The sequence below is a fragment of the Melospiza georgiana genome, chromosome 7, assembly GCF_028018845.1.
Source record: "Melospiza georgiana isolate bMelGeo1 chromosome 7, bMelGeo1.pri, whole genome shotgun sequence".
NCBI classification, from domain to species: Eukaryota; Metazoa; Chordata; class Aves; order Passeriformes; family Passerellidae; genus Melospiza; species Melospiza georgiana.
Genome location: NC_080436.1, coordinates 40,685,470 through 40,706,592, shown reverse-complemented (window position 1 = coordinate 40,706,592; position 21,123 = coordinate 40,685,470). Strand labels below are relative to the sequence as shown.

The window sequence follows — 21,123 nt, the reverse complement described above, 5'->3', positions numbered from 1 at the left end:
TTTCTCTTTTTGGAATTGAGGCCAATTTCCCTACTGTGCAAAGAGTTCTTCAATGATCTATTCTAACACAGAACATGACTGGCATGCAAGATGGTTGCTTATTCAGACCACAATCACTGCAGATATGAAAACTGCCTACTACCTGGAAATAAAGTCCACTTCCTTCCTATAAAATGAAATACAAAAATAAAGATAAGTACTTCCAAAGCAACTCACCTTTTGCTATGTGAGTTATGCACACAGAGAGAGCTAACCCTAAGGGCTGCAACAGCAAAGCAATTGCAAATGCTCTTTGTTTGCAAGCTGAAGGGTATAAAAAATAAACTGAAGTAATGCTAAAACCACCACCTTGGGCCCAGTACAACATCATTCGCGTTCCAGGGCATGCAGGTGAACGCTGAGGGACTGAACCAACTACTACAGCTCAGAAATACTTCAGACAATGTTATCAAAAAGTAAAAAAACAAAGCCAAAAGATATACCAAAGTCATTTGCACCTACTGTGATGCTTACTGACACACATGCAAAAGCATTTCAGCTTCAGGTGACGTATTTCTTCATACCCACAGTTCACACCTGAGTAACACCAATTAAAGTGAACAGAAATAGTGTGCGTTTATGATTTCTCATCCCTTGAATCAGGCACAAGATGCTAGATTTGTTCTGTTTTAAAGATAACTGTATTAATAGGATATTTTACAGTAATGCTGGCACGTTGTCTTTCTAAGCACACTGCACTTTCTTCTCACAGCTAAGCTGAAGTAGAAAAACTCCCTCACTCAGACATCAGGAATCCTTTCAGCTACTGCAATTGCTTCACTTTGGAAAACAACTCCAATTCATGATTTCTCAATTCCAATTTTTAAATTCTGCCATGAAACCACTTGTTTGGTGTTTGTTGGGTTTTTTTAAAGATTTAAAAACTATCATTCCCATTTTAAAATGGGTATTAGATGTGGACTTGTTATCCCAGAGTGCTAATAATAACCATGTCCCAACAGAACTCTTCTGCTTGTTGAATTGAAGACCCTGTCAGCTGCTGACAAAGGTGGACTCCCAGCTCACACCAAGATCATTTTCACATGGATGCTGCCCTCCCACCAGTTCAACTGCTTTCTTCAGAGGCAGAGGACATTCCATTCCATACATGCTTCCTGCTCAGAGCATGAAGGGAAAGGGCAGAAAAGTCCCTTGATTCAAGAATTTATAATGATCAGCTTCTTTATGAACAACTCCAAAGTATCGTCAGCTTTATAAAACACAAATCTTAGCCCGTGGAAAGAGTCAGGAGCACAGGCACATGCAACAGTTCATGTCTCAATCTTTGTAAATTAAGTACTTCATTACCTGAGGAATCCCCTCTGAAAAGCAGAGATGGAAAAATCTCCCCATATTTTCACTCAGCCTGCAAGTCTCTCCTTAAAACTCAGCAACTTCTTTGCATGGGAGTATTTTCCATGTAAAACTCCTGCTGAAGACACCAACATCAGGAACGAGATGATTCACAGCTCCTGTTGCAACTCCCTGGCCTTTTGGAGAGGGTTATTTTCAAGGATCTACCCACAGGAGTTCATCACTACTGCAGAGGTCAAATAAACTAATCCCACACGGCAGGTACGCACCTGAGCTAACGCCCATGGACTCCTGACATTTACACTCCTTACATTACTACCCACAGCTGTGTTCAAGCTTCCAGATTTAGATCCTGAAAATCAATGAGCACTTATTTGCAAAGAAATCCAGGGTAGAACATCTTAGTCTACTGTCCGCACAGAAGTACTTAAGTATTTGCCACCTTTCAGCGTGGGATTTATGAAACACATACTTCAAATAATCTGTATTTTTAAAGTGTACTTTGCATTTTTGAATCCAAAGATTCAAATCTTTGAATCCCAAAATCCTAAGCTTCAAAAGAAAACTTCATTTAGTCAGAACTGCTTTCACTGCCTACAAATACATTTAGAGTGTCATTCTATGTATCACACAGAAAAGTTCCAACATTTCCCTTTTCTGGCAAATTCAAAGTCCTTTAGCTGAACTGCAGGTTTCAAACAAGAGGAATATACAGCAAAAAACCAATACTTAAAGGAGCAAGGTATTACTGATCCAACAAATCAATTAAGTAAAAAAATCCTTCAAAATTACTACATTTTGTAATAAACAGAGGGCACATCCCATGATATGCGACTACTAGTTCATGAATGAACAGACACTTGAAGAGAATAGTGTTTTTACTTTTAAGACACAATTTCCAGTGAGATATATTTCTGTTATGATTATTCAAATGCATGAATGAAAACGATAAAGCATACACTGGAGAGGTCTGTCCCTGACCCTTTGTCCCTACAGCCAAGTAAAAAGTGGCATGTATATAATGTTTCCAATACATTATATTTAGCCAGACCCACTGAAGTTAAATTGTTATTATTGAAATATTTTTATACAATCCCCTAAACAATTATGGCCTTTACCCTTTGTAGGCATTTCTAATGCAGAAAGATCAATCTAAATACAAAAGAGATACAATACAGATACAAAACTGACAAGCCATAGTACATTTGCATCATTTGCTCTTCACTCAATCATCTAATCATTATTAAACTTACCAGTGAGACACTCCACATTTTCTCCCTCTCATCTGACCGAGTGAAAGCTATGCAGCAGTTTAAAAGGAAACTGCAAAACAACAGCAAGGTTTCCAGTTTGTTGTTCACTTCTGAAGTGGAATTATGCCCGGCTAACCCTGTAACTATTATGCCCTGCAATCACCTAGTTTTCTGCTATGTTACTCTTTTACCAAATTGCTGATTATTTTGGCCAGTATCCCCAAGGGCTGCCAACACACAGGGGAAAAGCTGGTCGCTTCATCTGACTGCTGTCCAAAAATCCTGGGCAGGTGCCAGACACTGCAAAAATCACTCTTTATCGTCTTTTCAGAGATTACTGCTCCCCACTACTTGTAACCACCCTGAAGCACTGAAGCAGCTGATCTGCGCTGAAGCAGATGGAGAGCACTCACAAGCCAGAAGCATCCACTCCAAAGGTCACAAGCCCCTGTCTGAACCAACCCGAGGGACTCAGCAATCCTGCAGATGGAGAATCACGAGCGGAATCACCTGGCTGGCACACAGGAAAGAAGAGCAGCAGCCGCCAACACCACCTGAAAACCTTACCTGCTTTTCTGACCACAGCACAGGTGTTTTAGATTTTCTGTTCCCATTCTGCTGAGACCCTCCAGAGAAAAAGCCAAGACCACAGCCATCTACCTTCTTCTACAGTCTTCCCTTTCTTCAGTTATGACTTACAAAACAAAATTAAAACTAACTAATCCAAACAAAATCCCAAACAAGGTCAGTATTATGTCCAGAATACAAAAGAGGTGACTTTTTTCATCATCACAGCTACTTTGCAGGTTTTCAATTAATCTAGTATGCCTGAGATTTTAATTTTTTAAAATAAACATTACACTAATGACAGCTGTATTTCCTTGAATGCTAACATAAGACGGTGCTGGTAAAGCTTCTTTCTATTTTAGTTCCTTATCACATCCTTATTTCCAAATCTCCTATATTCTTCATCCTTATCAAGTATTTTCAGGATTTTATTGTCTGCTTTTTCATGGAGTTCTTCTCCTGTTTTACTAATAGTTTTCTCCTAACACTACAAATCTATATTCAAACACACACCAGAAAATGCACCTGTATTTGGTGTGAATCTTTTCTCCCCCATGTCAGCTACCCTTAGAAATTCTGGGACAGTATGTTTACTATAAACCCAAATCACAAAATACCTGATCTTGAAATGGCTGGGAATCACAGCCCCTCACTTTTTCTAGAAATCAAATGCAGAGCTCTATCCAAAATCTGTACACAAACAACACACTACTTCCTGCTTCACAGGCAGAGATGGACATGTATATGACTATGTAAACACTTTTGAAGGTTTTAATATGGCTTTTAAAATACACTACTCTGATGTCAAATTGATATTTATGTTTTCTTCCTTAGGATAACTATCCTCAGCTTTAGTTACCAGAGGTAGAGTGATACGTGTGCAACAGCCTGAAATATCCAAAATGACAGAAAGGAAATATTAGGACTCACTAGGACTTTGATAAGGGCAGTCACAGAATGGTTAAGGTTGGGAAGGACCTCTGGAGGTCATCTGGTCCAGCCCCCTGGTCAGGGCAAGTCACACAAGAAAATCTTGGAAACCGCTATCAAAAATACAAAGCAAAATTACTTCCTTCAGAGAACATAACTGTCTAAATTGATCACTGCGCTGGATTTGGCTTAGACAGTTAATAACAATTAATATAACATGACAGTACCTCCTGCAACCCTCCTCCTCCCAAAAATAATAAAAGAAAAGCAAGTGCTAAGTGACCCTAAAATGTGGGAGTGAGCAGCAACACAAGGAACACAAAGCTCAAACTGGACTATCCAGGACACATCAGCACAACTACACACATACACAAGAAGAAGGGTATATATCTTTGTGGACAAGTAAATGAGCAAACTTTGGAATTAAACATTTACATTTTCAAGGATGCCTAAAGAACAGACATTAAATTCACATAATCCAGAAAGTATGTTGGGTACCTATATATACTGCCTCTTTAACCTCAGAGCATCTCAGAACACATGACAGCTCACAGCAGCCTGCAGGAAGGGGAACAATCTTATTTCCATCTCACCTGAGGGGAGCAAAGCCCCGTTTTCTCAAGGTCATACTGGTGGAGCCTTTACAAGATGGCCACTGGGGTCAGCCCTGTGCTCCTGCTGCATTGTGTCAGATGGGATTCATCTGCTCTGTGCTTACAGAGGAGATGACGTAGGAAAAAAGAAGGCTCTCACAGCAGATACAGAAGGAAGGAATGCCACTCCCCCAAATCACAACAAACTGTTAGATTAGCTTGGCTATTTCCTGAAATCTCACTCATCAGAATGAGGCAAAGCAAAAATATTACTCTTCCTGCTTTCCACCTCAGATCCTGGGATGCTGCCTTTTTCTGTCTCTCGTGAAATGTAAACCTTCCATTTTTAATTACCCGCTTGTGTTGTTTTACGGACCAGACTCAGGCATTCTCCTGTAGTGCAAACCACAAGCAAGCACTCCCTGTTCTCCCCAGTCCCTTCCCTCGAATCACCCTCACTGCAGCGTGCAGTGCAGGGCACGGGGAGCCCTGGCTACAGCACCAGCATGGGCCGTTTGCACGCTCCTGCCCCCATGGCACCACACACAGGGCCTGCCCCGAGCCCCGGCTGGCACGCGTGGGCTCCCCTGACACACACAGGGCCCAGACTAGGGAGGTCATTCACAGGAACCACACACAGCCCTGCGGTACGACCTAACTGCTTGTCAGCCCCTGCAGAGCTCAAATTAACGACAAGAACATGGAATACCCAGAACATCCCAGAGTTCACTCAAGAAAATTAAAGGCTTGCCTATACAAGGGGCAAACAGCTTCACATTCATACCCTCCTCCATCCTGCAATAACTCCCTGGTGTAGACAAGATCCTACATGTTCTTACCAAAAATATTAAATAGCCGGCAAGCCCGTATTTATTAAAATTTTACGGTTGTCCTGTTGTTTTCAGTAATTAAACGGCCAAGCACCACTACAGTTTCTAACTCAGATGCCAGAAAGCATTCCTTCCACACGAAAGCGTCCAAACCAAATAAATTTAAATCCTCACAACCAGAATTTGACTACTAGTGGAACACAGACTTTTACACTTAAAAACCCCAGTAATTATTCATTAAAATCTTAAGTCTGTGTAAATCTTTACAAGTTTGCCAAGATAGTGCATACTGCCTCCCCCTAACCTGCTCCTGAGACACCTACAAGTCCATGGTACATCACATGAGTAGAGTCCACTGATACACCAAGAGAAGCAATGCAACGCCAGCAAGAACTCATTCAGGTAAAAATCCTGCCAACAGAAGAAATACTGCAAAGAAACAAAATTCAGTTTTTCTCCTGGGGAAGGCTGAGAATTGAAGAAAGGAGGCTCAAGCAGGGCTCACTGAGAAGAAAAGCACCTGTTTTTCCTATTAGCAGAGATGATGAAAACAGGTAGACAGTAAACTTTTTTCTACCAGATGGTGGGACAGTGTGAGATTCCCCAAATGCTAGCGAGGCAGATGTTTGGGATGTGCAAAAGAAGCTTTCTGGAGAAGCCCAGATCCCCAGTGAGACCCAAGGCAGCTCTGGTGGCACGCACTGCACACACAGTGCAAGAGCCTTGGGGGACCTTCTGCACGGGCATGGAGGAGCAAAGAGAGAAACAACTCCTCCCTGACAAACCATTCAGCAGATTCTTCTGGTGCAGACTTGTACCAAGCTTTGAACTCCAGCAGAAAAAAATAATTTAATGTCACTTTTTTTCTTCTTTCCTTATTGCCTTAAAAGGACAAAGTGCAACACTTCTGGTCGGGGAAAAAACCCAATATTAATTAGGTCTTTTTTCCCCCTCAGACTTTTAAACTATGCCCAATACCTCAAAATGTGTATAAAACACTTTATAAGCTGCTGGTGACATACCACAGTGGCACAAAGAAAGGCTTAGACAGAGAATAAATAAACAAAAACATACACACCAGCTCTGTATTGCTAGAGTTTTGAATATACCAGCACCACTGAATTCTGAAGCTGCACAACAGATTAGTACATGACACTAGAAGGCACAATGTTCCTATACTCCATTCTACCTTTGCCAAGTACAGTTTATCTGAGAGTAAAGCAAAGTCTTCCCTTTATGGCTTGTCTCCTATCTTTTCAAAGGAATTTTTGCATAAGCATAAACATTCTGTATCAGTAGTTAGGAAGCACTGAAAATTTTATCCTATCATGCCTAGTCTTTGTGGCAGCAATATTCCGCTTCAAACTTTCAGTTGCGGGAAAATTTTATAGAAAAATCTAGGAAGTCAGTCCTTACTAACAGAAAAAAAAAAAATCCCTTTGCAGCCTCAGTGGTATTTGGCCCAGTGTAAAACAGACCTAAATAATCAACTGACCTCAAAGGCATTTCTGGTGTAAAACACAAAACCAGTCTCCCTAAAACCCACACCGAGAATATTTTGTATTTTGTCATTCTTGTTCAAAAGCTACAACAAAAAAACCCCAAACAACAAAAACCCCCACACAACACAGAAAAAGAATCAAACTCAAGCCTCTACCAACTTCCACCTCATTTAAATTCCAAAAAGCAAAGGTTATATTGTGCTTCTATTTACTCTTACTTGGATATTGTTCAAATACTGAATTGTTAAAGCATGGTCAGAAATATAGATCCTAAGGAAGGGGACACCTGCTAAGACAGAAATGGATTAGTTGAATTGTAAATGACTGAAAAGAGAAAAGCACAGTCTTTAGACTACACAAATTCTAGTATTTTTCTAGATAACACAAAGCTGAAGGAGATAAAATCTGAACTGTCTTTTCAGCAATTAAACGCCTCTGCTGTTTTAAGAGGGATAGCTTTGGATTTAACTTAAAACTACCAGTTTTTGACAAGTTAAAAGACATATTTACTACTTCATGTAGCAAAGTTCCACCAGAATCTAAGACAACATATAAAGATGTAAAACCACTGTGACCTACCCAAAGGTCCACAGGCCCGACTCCATCGTGGAGCTGCAGAGTTCACATTTACACACAAACACACACATCAAAAACCTCCTGTCAGGGCGTTTCCTGTGTGCTAACAAGCTCCAGCTTCTCTCCTGCTGGAGCTAAATTTAGCCACGACTAAGATCAAGTCTTAAAAAAATAAAAAGGAAAGCAAAAACCTCCAAACAATAAACAAAAAAAAAGCCCCACTAGCAAACACAAACAACACAAAAAAACAACCTACTCCACATACACAACTGCAGTGTAGTGCAGCAAACATTTTACAGAACCCTTTGGTCTTAAAGCAGTTAATTATCAAATATATGAAATACGCAGCAAACAAGCAGCAGCCCCTCACCCTACACACATCTGAAAATGCACTTTAAGGGCTCCAAAGCGCAGGTGACCCCAGCTCCCACTGCTCAGCAGGTGTATGTGACAGCTGGTGACATCCACAGGGCAGGCAGAGGCTCCACCGCGGCCAAGGGTGCCTGGCCATCGGAATTAGAGCACCCACCACAGCCTGCATCAAGCCAAAAAGATTTCTTACAAAGTCTTCAGGCATTGCTGCAAACATTGCAATTCTTGAATATGTTAATTACAGATTTGTCTGATCTAGATGGGGCACAGGCAGGCAGAAAGGTATGAAACAACTCAGGGACAAGGAGCTTCAGCACTCAGGCTCCTGCCTGCAGCCACGCTCTCCCATGGCCACACTCCACACTGCCCCGTGTCCTGTGTGCCTGTGGATTGTCCTGACCAACCCTTGGGATCCCACACTGCCCCATGTCCTGTGTGCCTGTGGACTGTCCTGACCAACCCTTGGGATCCCACACAGGATCCCACACTGCCCCGTGTCCTGTGTGCCTGTGGATTGTCCTGACCACCCTCAGGATCCACACAGGATCCCACACTGCCCCATGTCCTGTGTGCCTGTGGACTGTCCTGACCAACCCTTGGGATCCCACACAGGATCCCACACTGCCCCGTGTCCTGTGTGCAGGTGGATTGTCCTGACCACCCTCAGGATCCACACAGGATCCCACACTGCCCCGTGTCCTGTGTGCCTGTGGATTGTCCTGACCAACCCTTGGGATCCCACACTGCCCCGTGTCCTGTGTGCCTGTGGACTGTCCTGACCAACCCTTGGGATCCCACACAGGATCCCACACTGCCCCGTGTCCTGTGTGCAGGTGGATTGTCCTGACCACCCTCAGGATCCACACAGGATCCCACACTGCCCCGTGTCCTGTGTGCCTGTGGATTGTCCTGACCATCCGCAGGATCCCCCAGGGCCCTGACAGCTGTGACACCTCTGTGTCAGGCGGGCTATGCGCCACTGTCACCTGGCACATCTCTTATGTGGGGTCATTCTGACAGAGCTGGGCCACCCAGGTATCTCTTCTTAAAAATAAGAAGAGATAAATTCCACTGCCACTTGATCACTAATCGGCGGGAATTCTACTGCAGAGCGAGATGAGACTGCAAACAATTCTACTGTAGGTTGTGGTGTTTATTTCTCTTTTAAGACCACCCTGTATTACAGAACTCTAAAAGATGGAGGAAATCTGCATTTAATGATAATCTACAAATTCTAATTTGCATCACCATGAATTAAGGGCAGCTGATATAAACCACTCCGATACTCAAAACACATATCTGTAACTTTGTATATATTTTATATATTGTATATATTTATTATGTAGTTACAATATTTAAGATAACTACAACTTTAAGCTGCATGTAGTTTTCCAATTTCATACACACCTAGATACAGCTGAATTCCCTAATGCACATGAGGAAGAACTAGATGACTTCAAGACTATCTGCATTCACAAAATTATTTTGGCCATTTAGACTGCAAAAGTGCCTGAGAAGTGCTTCACAAAGAGTGCCTCACCGAGTCAGTCACCTCACAAACCCCGCAAACCATAACCCTGCACCTGTTGACACGGTGTGTTTACAGAAAAAGGTCAGACAGGCATAATTCAGTGAGCATTGACACCAACTTCCACAGCATGAAAAGGCAGCTTTTGACTTGACCAGACACTTAAATTTCAGCAAGGGCTGTGGCAGAACTCACCGCTGCCATCACTGCACATCACTTCTGCAGCCCAGCAAGAATGCCAGGCTGAGGTGTCACACCAGCCATGAGGCTGACAGCAAACTGTTCTCTGCCAGCACCAAGGACTTGTCCCGTGGGACCAGACACCAACGGGACACTCACATCTGTCCAGCTGGCTGATCTGCACAGCCAGTCACTCCAAAAGCCAGAGGAGCTTCTGCTTTCAAACCGGCACCCTCATTAGAAATGAGTATTCCAGATCGAGAGGAGAAAATATGTGAAATATTAAATAGATGACACCACCTCAGGAAACAAAGCCCATGTGCCAGCAATGCTCCCAATCACTCAGTGGAGAAATACCTCTCACAGGCACAGCTGCCTGGCCCTTTGTTCCCACACTCTAATGAACATCCCTCAGGCACAGGAGTATCTCCATACTTTACACAAGGACGCCAAGCACTGAAGCTAAGATATTACAAAATCGAATATTCTAGTAACAAAGTACCTTTACAGATTAGGCCTATGGCGTAGCAAGCCTCCTCTTGGTGAGAGGGGGAGCAAAAACAAAATTCCAGAAACACAGCAAGGGAAACAGGACTTTCAGAAGTTAACGTAATTCCATGAACATGAACTAGAATGAATATCCTTCAAGAAGCAGGAATGACAATGACGGATGAAAAAAGCCCACACAGTGATGTATCACCTACACAGCACAAAAATCTGAAATCACTACCCTGGATAAACCTCTCAAGATTTATGAAGCTAAAACAGGGAGGGGGAACAAGAGGACATTTTAGCTATGAAAGGAGATGAAAAGTACCCTGTTTGACTGAAGCACAAACCAAGTGAAATATAAACTGTGCTCCAGTTCAGACTCTCCTTCACTCCAGTAAGCAGGAGATGGACACCACAGGAGACTCCAAAATATCTGTGGAGAGCCCAAACACAGCACAGAGATCATCCCCTGAGCTCTACAGTTTTATACTTAGATAAATAATCTAGTCAATTACGCATGCTGAAATACCTCTACAGAACTTCTCAAGTACAATGAATACAGAAGGATTAATTTAGTCATGCTAAACAATGAATTTTAAAAGCAAAGGATAGTAGGAGACAGCAGAGCAAACAGACATATTAACCAAAAGACACAATAATAAATTGTGTTAGACCACACAATAGATATTCTGCATTAATGAGCAACTGATCCCTTTATTTACTTCCCTTCAGGATAAGATCAGAGAGGTTAAGGCTCCACAAAAACAAACTTATTAAAAATAAATAAATAAATAAATAAATAAAATATGCACTTATCAAACTAAAGTTAAACACAAAACCAAACGTAGTGAGGATCACGTAATGTTCTAGAGGTTGCTTCTGGGGTTTCTTCAGTTTGGTGTTACGCTAAGCCTTCAATACCCAGAGGTCAGTTTTCTAACAGTGGAGCTTCCTATACACAAACATATTGTTAAGAAATAAGACCTTACACATTTGGTAGGCCATATGCTGTGATTTTTATTTCCATTGCAGCAGCTTTGTGATAAAAAAACTCTCCAACCTCCACATCAAGTCTTGGGAGCTGAAAGCAACAAAAAGGCTTGAACTAACCCAGTTTTCTCAGACTTTCCCACACATAAACCCAAAGCTGACCTTTATCTATTTTTCCAGAAAATATGAAGATCTAGCTCCTGACAGAGCCTGAAATACCACTTTTTAGTCAAAACAGCATCCCAACATATAAATCTTAATTTTAAAATAATGGATATAAATTACAATTTACAGATATTTATGGATGTCATTACAAATAACAGATCAGGCTAATATTCTTACATGCACAGGAGTTTGAAAACTTGCTAAATAATCTTCCACCTTCAAAGAAAGGTTTAATCTTGATAAAGGGAAGAAGTTCAGCTAAAGAAAAACAAACACCTCTGCTAAGACTGCTCAGCTGCCTTCCAACATATAATTCAGATCACAAAGTTGCCATGGCATCAACTTCAGGACTGTGGTCATACACACAAAATGTCTTTTTTCCTACATACTCTTATGGGAAGCTGAGCAACTCTGGCCATGAAACAAATATGTTTTGGCTCTAAAGCAGATATAATTCATCACTATTTGGACATTCCAATGGTTAGCTACACTGAGAAAGCAAGGCAACCAGAACTTCAGAGCATCCACATAAATGAAGCGCTGAATGCACTACCCAAACAGCGGCAAAAAGAAGCAGTACTTATGTTTACCTTGCTCACTGGCACTATTTAATAATATACTACCATTTTTCACTTAAACAGCACTTATACAGCAGATCAGAACAAATGGGAAAGGTTCATTTTTGGCCACTGTATAATAACAGCGGAAGGAAATTCTCCAGGATCTAAGGCATCACACTTATTTCCCAAATTCCCTGGTATTTTCAATTTTTAAGTATCAGGCTATTTTTAAGCAACAGTTATCAAAAATACGAAGTAACATAGGACTTCTGCATATACTGAATAATCCTGCAAAACTCTGAAGTAGGCTGGATGAGTAAAACATTTAAAATACTCCAGACCAGCGAACAAACCTCTTGCCAACTGTTTTTACACCCAGCAGTCACAGAAGCCCAAAGTAAACCTCCCACATCCTCAGCTGTTAGCTTTCCAAATGGTGCAAAAGCAGCGGCTTCGTCAGGAACCGCCATGCAAGGCAGAGCAGGCGAGTGCCACTGCCACCCGCGGGGCTACAGAGCGGGGACCAGGGGCAGGGGACACATCCGCATCACACCCAGGCGCATCTGAGCCTCCTTCCATCCCCGGGCTCTGACCTCACACAAAGACATCTCCAGACACATTCTGTTTTAGAAAACAGTCATTCAGGACCCAGTCCCCTATCTAACAAATATGCGTTATGAGGCTATGGCAAACAAATGCTGAGAAATCAGAAAGCTTTAAGAAAGTCTGCTTTAAAATACACCGTTCCTATGCACTATCAGTAACTCACGTATTAAAAACTAATCAGCTTATCGTTTTATCATTTTATGCTTGAGATCCCAGCAGGAACACTGATGACATCTAGGGCAGGCCCTTCTGCTCCAGCCGTCAAAACAAGGTCGCTGCCCACAGACACGCACGTGTCCCGTCCCGTCCCATCCCCGCAGCCCGGCTCTGCCCGGGCGTTGTGCCTCTTCTCAGGGGCTCTTCCTCGCCTTCCAATACCGAAACCAAACACAAACACCACCAAGAAAGCAAGTTTTGAAGAAAGCAGTTTTTTTCCCTCCCCCCCAGATCTTTAGTGGTAATGGCATGAAAACCGCCCCAGTCACCAAAACGTGACAGTGCGGGCCGGAGAGGCGGAAATCCCGGCCGGGCCCCGCCCGGGCAGCGCCTCCCCCGGCCCGTGCCGGCCCCGGCCACCCCGGGCCACTGACGAGCGGTGGGCCACCCCGGCGGCCCCGGGCCGCGCCCTGCCCCCGGCCCGTGCCTGCCCGACATGCCCGCACACGCTCCTCCGCCACAAAGTTTCAGCGGCGGCTCCGCGCCCGCCGACCCCGCGCAGCCCCCGGCCCGGCCGGGCGCGGGGCGAAGAAGGGAAGGAGAGGAAGAGGCAGGGAGGTCTCACCCAGCGGCGGGCCCGGCCCCTCGCCTCGGGCTCCGCGCGCGGCCCAGCCCGGGCTGCTCCGGGCTCCTCCGGGCTGGGCAGGCGCGGCGGCGGGATGAGCTCACGGGAGGGGCGGCGGCAGCGCCCGCCCCCCGCGGGACGGGCTGGGGCGGAGCGGGGCCGGGCTGGAGCGCCGGGTGAGGCGCAGCGAGGCAGTGCCCGCTCGGCCCGGCCGCCCTTCCGCGAGCCGCGCTGCCGCTCCACCAACACCGACCGCGCAGAGCCGGGCCCGGGCCCGCGGACCGTGTGCTGCTCCGAGCGCCCCACCATCCCTGCGCTCCGCCCGGCTGAGCTCTGCTCCTGGGAACCCACTGGCACCGCTCGGGGCTGGGGGCTCCTGCCCCGAGCCCCGCGCCGGAGGCCATCCGCTTCCACCAAAGCAGCTTTCCGTCAGGAACACGAAAGTAATCGCGTCGGAGCTTATAAAGGCTGCACACGGCAAAAGACGAGTGGAATATAAGTAGTATAAATAATAACAGCAGGTCTGGAACAGACTGCAGAGAGAGGTTGTGGAGCCTCCCTCCACAGGTGCTTGTATTCAAGAACCGTCTGGACACAATCCTGTGCCATGTGCTCTGGGATGACCCTGATGGATCAGGGAGGTTGGACCAGATGAACCACTGCGGTCGCTTTCAAACTGACCCATTCTGTGATTCTGTTAAGATCTCAGACTGATCCAAGTTACTTTCTGAACTGGACCACACAAGGCATTTCTGACAGCCAGATTTGAAATGCCAGGTGTAGGAGGAACAAGGAGAGTGGCCCTGCCCACAATACAGAAAAAGACAAACTGCGTCTTGGAAAGCAGCACCTTCAAAAGGGTACGGGGCTGCCATGGCAAAACCACATGACATCAGCGTTGCTGCTCCAAGAGAAGCCAGTGTGTTCTTTACCTGTACAAATGAGGGATCGCAAGCACGTGTAGAGGTGGCATTATGTCTGAACAGCATTCCCAATCTATCCATCCATATTTTCCAAGATACTGAAGAATGAGAGACTGCAGAAGAAATCCACAAAACTGATCTGAAGGCTGAACATAATGCCGGGCAGCAAGAGCGTTAAAATATTTAGCTCCTCAAAAAGACATTTCAGATGGTAGCTTATGAGAAAAAAACTGAGGTGCTGGTAATTTTACTGTGGGGCACCCATGGTAACCCCAATAAGCTGTACCAAAGTAGCCACCAAAGAGCATTCAAGTGCCTGGTGGTATTAACTATGTTAAGTATAACATAGGTTTCGCAGTGGTGATCTGCATGCCATTGTTATGAGCACATCAATCAAAAATGTCAGCAGAAACATTCAGTGGATATGTTTTTCTCTCCCAACCTGAAGCTGCTTGCTTCTTCCACCCCAAGTGTCCAATATTGCAGCTATTCCCTGCATAGAGGCCAAAGTGCTTAGCTTTGCTACACACAACCTCTACAATTTCATATAATTAAATACAAAAAGATATCCTCCTCCCACCAGAAAAGAAAATGGAGGGAGAAACCAAAATACATTTATAAATTAATAAGGATTTGCTGTTTTCTGTGCAAACTCTAATTGATTTTCATATGTAATTCATCATGACAAAGCAAATATGAATTTAACTGCAAAATTACAGTACCAGAATATTCTAGAACATTTTCTACACTATGCAAGCATTTCACAAGATGTCTTCCAATGTGTCTGTAAGGAGCACAAAGACAATCCATGTATGTGTTCAGAAAGAAGCAACAGGCGGATACACAAGTAGCACAATGTTCTCTGCAGAACACTGGCCATAACTGCCTTGTTTGGTGTCAGAAGAGCAGAGGAACTGGAGACAAAGCCCTCAGGGTGAGAAGAGCAACAGCAATAAGTGACCTTACTCTTCTTTCACTGTCACTTCACCAACTTGGTAGCTGAAGATTGGTTCCAAAACAAGGGGAGAATGCTGTATGCAACCTTAGCCAGCAGCAAGTGTACAGTGTCTTTTCTCCAGTGGAGAATCCTCTTAATCACATTCTCTTCCCTACATTTTGCCACTGTGATGAGGCCTATATCTGGAAATAAAGGAAATTTCCTTCTAAGAAGAAAAGTCAAAAGTTTGGTCAGCATTTTATGATTTTGTCTTCGTGTCTGAAATCTGAGACAAGAAACTGAGCTATGACTCCACTGTTGCTGATTAGTTTTTAATACGTGAGTTACTGATAGTGCATAGGAACGGTGTATTTTAAAGCAGACTTTCTTATTCCTCAGCAGGTCCAGCACCAGCACTCTCTTCCTCTAGATATGAACCCAAAAGTTTTGAAATAGTACTTACAGTCAATTGGATTTAGGTCCTGCTTCACAGGAAAGCTCACAATGGATTCTGGTGCTTCCCAACTTGTCTCAGTAGAGCAAATGCTTTTGATATCAGGAACATAAAGATTTTTGCTCCCATCAGTAGCTTCCTTCTGGGAAGTATTTAGCTCACAGCTGTTCTACTTTAACTGTTCTGCCTTCTGCTCCTTCCACTCATTTGTTCAGATGATTTATCCATTCCTAGCCACTGAAATTCTTCAGCTCTTCTTTCTTCTCACAAAGGCTATGGCTCTCCTCAGTCTCACACTTATCATGCAGGCTTCTAGTAGTTTTTTTTATTTTAGGAAAACAGGAATCAGATCACACTGAAATAGAATGGCAGCAGTGTTCATTGTATTAACATATATGCTGGGATCTAGAGAAATTCAAAAGCAGACTTTTCCCCCTTTTCAGCTCAGCTTCAGTGTTATCTTAATTCATGCTTCTCATCTTAACCTACTATTCCAGTTCTTAGTTTTGGAAGGTAATTCGTAAATTTCAGAGGTTTCCATTCAATGTAGATGCTTTTATCCCAGCAGATTCATTCTCATGCAACATAATAATTTGGTATTAAATCCTTAATTTACTGATTTTAAGGTAGTAGATTGTCATGATTTTAAACCCACCTGGAGATGAAACACCATGCAGCTGCTCCCTCAACCCGCTTTCCTCACCCCCACCCCAGTGGAATGTGGAGGAGAATCAAAGTAAAACTTGCATGTTGAGATAATAAGAGTTTAATAACTGAAAATAAAGTACAGTAATAATGGTAAATAATAAAAAGGGAAAAAACAAGTGATACACAACGGAATTGCTCACCATTGGCCGAATAATGCCAGACCCCCCGCTTCCCAAATTTAGATAGACCCTTCTGGGTACCTCCCCCAGTTCAGAGACTGGGAATGAAATTCTATGGTATGGAATATCCCTTTGGTCAGCTTTGGTTACCTGTCCCAGCTCTGCTCCCTCCCAGCTTCCTTTGTGAACCTCCTCACTGGCAGAGCATGACACAAAGGAAAAAAAAACCTCCCATTTGTGAGCTGTACGCTTTTTAGAACAGTATATGAACTTCAACCAGCAGAAGCATGCAGTGTAGCCACTTCTACCCACCAAATTCCTAAATTCCTTACAGCCTAGCTCTGCAAAGTGTTTGGACATTCTGCCATCTCCCTGTCACCTCCTTTATTGTCTTTTTTATTCATTGCAATTCAAGGCATCAAAACTAATTTTAGAACTAGCAGCTAGAACTTTTGACATAATTGGAGAGCTGCTTGTGGCATATTTACAGGTACTGTCTACAGAAACCTCAACAGACTTTACTAGAGAAGAGTTCAAATGCACACATACCAGAGATATGCAACACACCTGTCACCTGTGAACAGCTTCAGCAAAATCAGTCTAAATTTGTGGTTTTGACTTGTTTTACTTTTTAAGGCTGAGATCCACAAAACAAAGCAAATTAAAAGTTTTCAATTTCAGCTATTTTTTAATAGATAACACGTTTTGCATTATTTTTCTTGATTGCAATATATAAAAAACAAATATTTCAGGCTTATGCAGCTTAAGGCTAGCTCAGTTTGCTCCAACTCTCTCTTTAAATTTGAAAAAACATACTCAACATGAAAAATTTAAACTAGAAAGAATTTAATAAAGTTGTGATCAATGAAAGTAGAGAGTTGAATTTGAATTTTAATATCAATCTTCATTGTAGTGACTATTCTATTTCAGTATATGGTAATTGCATATTTTGCAACTAAAATGATACCTATTATATAAAATATGTTTATCATAACTTAAGAAAAGTCTTAATAATTCCTTTACATAACGAAAACATCTGAATTGCACTCCAGAAGTCAGGCCCAAATATAAAAGAAATACACTGTGTCTAGAGAGGGGTTCAGAAACTTCATCTCTCAATACGTAACTGTTGACTGTGGGATGCTATATCCAGCTTTCTAACGTTGCCTGTTTCATGGAGCAATGAATTTGCTATGAAGTGACCACATTCAGAAACATACTATATAAGCACCCACAAACTGAGAAAATCATACTGAATGTACTCAATACCAACACAGTCTGCACTCTTTCCTGTTCCTGGTGCTGCCTCACCTGTACCTGACTCCAGCTGGGAACCCAGAGACTGGAGGAAGGGTGGGGAGTCTGATACCAATTTTTGTTATCATGGAATTATGGTACTATGGATACCCTTTGTATCTTCACAGCTTCTAGGTAGTCATGTCCCCCATGAAATACTAAATGAGGTTTTTATAAACTTATCTATTCTTTTTCTTTAAAACTTTTCCAGCAGATTAAAATACACCTCCTTGGCAGAAAACAGCAGCATTTCTGAGGGCAGCTCAGCTGGCAGAGCTGGAACAAGCTGTAGGCATACAGCAACCTCTTGTGGCAAATCCACTACACATGTAATAATTAATAACCTTTGAAACTGCATAAGAGTCTCTTGGTATCATTTATAAACCTCTATAAAATTGCTTTAATGAACAACCGGAGAGTTGGAGAGTCTCTGTTAGCTGAACGCTCAACAATACTCTGTTGTCATCTTACCACAAAAGTTCCATACCTTTTTGGTGATTTCTCATGGACAGCTCCTCACAGCACTGACTCCTTCTTCACAGCACAGCCAACAAACTCCAGCTCTCTTCACCACCAGCTAACCCACTCTTCTGTAGCACTCATGCTTATTGGACACAGCTGTGACCTATTAAGGGCAGGCTTGTTCCTAATCTTTGGTAATTAGTACAGCTGCAACTCCTCAGGGGTGAGATTACCTTCTGCACCATCTTTATTTTCTTACATTCTATCCCCCCACAATACTCAGACTTCAGAGCTGTAGTAGTTTTCCTCTTCAGTTCTGGAATTAATTAAACATTGGTAGCCCATTATAAATGCAGTATCGGACCAAAAATTCTGCCAATAATAGAATCTAGAAATTTTTCATTAAAATTGAGCAAGAGTGGCATAATGGCCACAAGTAGAATCTGTGGCCATGTATGACAAGAACCATAAACATACTATAAAAGTACACATTCCTCCAGCCATCTCACCAGCTGGCTGTCCTGTGCAGGCTGAGGAGGAAAAGGCAGCAAGAAGGTGCAAGGAGGGAAGAGGAGGAATGACAACATGTGAAAACAAGGGTATTCAACAAGAGCAAGATTTTCCAAACCAAGAGGCGCCTTCATGGGAACACGCTGTGGGAAATGCATCCAACAGGAACAATAAGAGTATGGCAGGTGAGACTGATTAGACCACTGAATTTGGGTTGTTTGGGTTTTTTTTACATTGTAAAAATAAAGTCTTCTATCCTGGAATTAAAGGCAAACTCAGGAAATTATGTGACTTACGTATGCACCGCTTACCAGGACTTTTGGGGCTGATATGGCAGGCAGAGGTTACTGTGTTAGAAATTATTTGCAGATTTATGCATACCACTTAGAGAGGAACAGGCTGAACAAGTACATCCTGGAACGCATAAAGGCTCTGAACAACAGCTAGTATTTGTTTATTAAAATTAAGTCTTGTGCTGTAGCTCCGTTTTATTGCAACTTCCCAGTCTCACCATGTGTAATTTCTTTGCCATTTCATCTGTTGCAGTTTCACACAAAATTCAGGAATCCCTTCATCTCAATTCATGCCTTGGTCTGTTCACTCAACAGCATATCCTGTAGCTCCTGCTAGACCAGTGACAAGCTGCACAGTCCTGAATTCCCAAGCAGCTCTGTCCAGTACCACCCAACCTAGGAGCACCAAGTGCTTAAGGGTAGAGTCTCTTCCTTGCCCCAGAGGGAACTCCTCCCTGCAGAGAAGTCCAACAGATTACGGGTGTCTCAGGCCATCAAACAGCACATGTGACATTACCAAGCTGACAAAGACAATGAACCAACCAACATGTACTGAAATCTCTTTTCACAGCTTTCATTGTCCCTTGGCTTCCCGTCTCTGTAAGGTGTTTTGAGGGCTACAGCTAATAACAACTGCATATTAACCAACATTGTGTCCTCCTATATGGTGAAACAAAGATCAGGAGCAGAAATACTTTCCTGAAATCATGTCATTCTCACTGAATGCCTACATTGTTTGAAATAGTCCATGAAAAGCCTGAAAATAGTCTTCCTGCAGAGGTTTGATTTTTCTAGCAAATCTACTGCATTTGTTCTTTATGTGCTGAATTTGGTGGCAATTTATAATTAAATAATGAAAGCTAAGTATTACAGCTTGAACTAAATAAAACAAACTCCCTGCAACAGAAGGCACAACAGCCTCATCACAGTATCACCAATGATAGTGCAAACACAAACTGGACACCACCTGACTGAGCAGGACATGGAACAGAACACTTGCCAGGATTTCCTGATCTGCAAGATTCATCTTCTAGAAGAGGAGATTGCACCTGCTCTACAATTGGCAAACGCACAAAACAAAGTTTATCACAACTAGACCATCCTAGGTTCTTGTCCGGACCTCTTTTAATATGTGAAAGTTTAACCAGGCAGCAGCTGGAAGATCCTTTCCATTCCAGCCTGCTCTCTGGCAGGCCATGGGGCACTCCCTCAGCACCCTGCAGCAGTGTTCCACATACAGGGGAGCCCTGATGCTGCTGCAGGGCACACCTGGATCTGTTGGGTTGGGTGGGCTGATGCAGCTCAGACACATGGGCTGAGCCCATGCTGCAGAACTCCTGTTTGCACACAGACATGGCCTTGCCAGAAACTCGAGTTACTGAATGTACTTAGTTCATCTCTGTGGGACTGCACTTGCCAAGTGTGCACTGCACAGAGCAGTGCCTAGGGCTTTCTGACAGAACTGTTCCATCCCTAGCAATCCCTGTATGACTGCCTGATTTGTGCCACAAAAGGGATTTACTACAGTTCCCTTCTACACCAAGCACATCCCTCCTCCCTGAACGTACTGCCTTAAACAGTTAAATAACATTCATACAAAGCGATGTTTATAAAGGCCTGAAGAATCAGACCCCTACAACTTTTCCCTAGTTATTGATTTTCTTCAGAAACAAAAAACAAAAAGATTAGAATTCTAAAGATTTTACAAACATTCTTTGTATAGGGAGCATGTATTGGCCATCAATACATTAGAGTGCACTGTGCTAATTTTGGCTTTGAGAGCATGGACAGTCATTTGACACATGGAGCTTTGACTCAAGTCCTGTTTGTTCACTGGCATTCCTATCAGTATTCACTGCCATAGAGCCAGCCTGGGGAATAGAAGTGTGCTGTAAACAATAGAAAAGCAGACTGGTTTCTAAATCCCATACCTACAACTTCAACACCCATAAAGTATATTGCTGCTGTTGTCCAGGAAAACACTGATAGTATTTCACAAGTGGCTATCAGTCAGTAATGGAACCAGAGATAAAAAACAGTTGTCTTCAAAGGAGAAGCAGTATTTTAATTTTTTCTATTTATTCAAGCTGTAACCAAAATATTTATTGCACATGCTACTTATCACCACCTCCTGTGATCATAA

The 21,123-nt window shown here is 43.0% G+C and overlaps 1 protein-coding gene across 3 annotated transcripts in view; it reads right to left on the bottom strand.

Moving 5' to 3' along the window:
• The window catches only part of TANC1 (tetratricopeptide repeat, ankyrin repeat and coiled-coil containing 1), a 61,333-nt gene extending 47,977 nt beyond the window's left edge, over positions 1-13,356 (bottom strand). For all 3 annotated transcript variants that reach the window (XM_058028472.1, XM_058028471.1, XM_058028473.1), the window contains exon 1: positions 13,279-13,356. The gene's annotated coding sequence lies outside the window, so the exon portion shown is untranslated. The remainder of the gene's footprint in view (positions 1-13,278) is intronic.
• Between the last annotated feature and the right edge of the window lie 7,767 nt (positions 13,357-21,123).